Below are 1,445 nucleotides of genomic sequence, written 5' to 3'. Positions count from 1 at the left end.
CGGGCCGCCGAAGGCGAAGCGATTGTTAACAAACTCGCCTCCGACTGCGGCTCGGCCGGCGGCGGCGGGATCCCGGCGGAGGTCTAGGGGGCCGCGGCTGCCCGGCTACCGCCCCTGTGCCCCTTCCGGGCGCCAAGCACGTCTCAGCGACTACCGCCGGCACGGCACCGGCCGCCACCTGGAAACAAAGCAGGAGCCGCGCTCTCCTCCGTCCGGCAGGGCTGTCCTTAGACCCCGGTCTTTTTCGCCGGCCGCCGCCCAAGCCCGCAGGGTGAGGACCCCAGCGGTCGCCCCCGACCCAGCTGCAGCGCGCATCCTGCTCCCCGTGCTCCGCGGACACAGGGCAATTCTGAGGGGCCGGCAATGGCCAGCGCCGCGCATGTTCACGCGCAATCACGGCAGACCCCGGACACACCCAGACCCCTACCCTGACGACCCTTCCACCACCAGCACCAACTCGGGTACAGGGCCCTGAGGACCCTACACTGAGCCGTCCCGGCCCCACAGGCCGGACACGTTCTGCTGCCCGCAGTGCGTCCCCCGCGCGCTATGGCGGTGGGAGGGCCTCGGTCTCGCTGCCCGTGGCCGTGTGGTTGGCACCGTCCGCGGGGCGCCCGCATACCGAGCAAAGCCCCTGGCACGTCCAAGAAGGCGAAGGCAGCAGCTGCCCCGAAACCTCGGCCTGAGCGAGGAAAAGGAAAAGCCCGGTATCGTCGGTTAAATGGCCACCAAAGTTCCGCAAACCCTCCGCAACAGGCCCGCGTGCCAAAAGCCGGACGCAAGACCCGCTGTACCGCGCCGCCGCTACTCGGGAGCGGGCCGGGCTTCCCGGTCAGGCGCGCCGTCCGGTGCCGCGAGGGCCCCCGCTCCAGTCCGGCGCCCAGAGCCCACGCCGCCTCCGAGCTGGGCCCGCGCCGCTACATTGCCCTGCGCACCGCCTCCCGGACCTCGGTACCGAGCCGCACCTCGGCCAAGTGCCCGCAGCGGCATGGCGAACCTCCCCAAGGTGGACCCGCCCGGGGGGCACGCGGCCGCCGCTCGGGCGACAGGCGGGACGGGTACGTGCGTCCTCCGCCTGCACGTGCGAAGGTGGCGAGCAGGAGTGGAGCCGCGGGGACGATCGCCCGTCCTCCATCCGTCCCCGGCCCGCTTCCCCGGACCCGGAGCACTTTACCTTACGTTTCTCAGTCCGAGAGTCAGAGTCAGACATTGGCGGGACGAGGACCAGGGGAGCGGCGCGAACCGAGCAGTCCGAGGTGGTGCTGACGGCAGCGGGATCGGGCGCGCGGGCTACTGCGAGACACCGACGGCGGCGGCGACTCGGGGTGGGACCCTCCGACAAGCGCGAGACCCGGCGGCTGCGCGGGACGAAGTGAAACCTGCACGGCCCGGCCGCCCAGCTCAGACTGGCGGCCCGCGCGGCGCCCAATCACCGCGGGCACCGC

General features: G+C 72.3%; 1 protein-coding gene across 1 annotated transcript in view; it reads right to left on the bottom strand.

The window, feature by feature from the left end:
- Nucleotides 1-1,300, bottom strand: part of BCL2L11 (BCL2 like 11) — a 65,313-nt gene extending 64,013 nt beyond the window's left edge. The window contains exon 1 of the mRNA XM_023734392.1: nucleotides 1,175-1,300. The gene's annotated coding sequence lies outside the window, so the exon portion shown is untranslated. The remainder of the gene's footprint in view (nucleotides 1-1,174) is intronic.
- Between the last annotated feature and the right edge of the window lie 145 nt (nucleotides 1,301-1,445).

Source organism: Trichechus manatus, unplaced genomic scaffold (assembly GCF_000243295.1).
Source record: "Trichechus manatus latirostris isolate Lorelei unplaced genomic scaffold, TriManLat1.0 scaffold00004, whole genome shotgun sequence".
Classification (NCBI taxonomy): domain Eukaryota; kingdom Metazoa; phylum Chordata; class Mammalia; order Sirenia; family Trichechidae; genus Trichechus; species Trichechus manatus.
The sequence above is the reverse complement of the archived record's forward strand: the minus strand, read 5'-3'. Positions and strand labels throughout refer to the sequence as shown.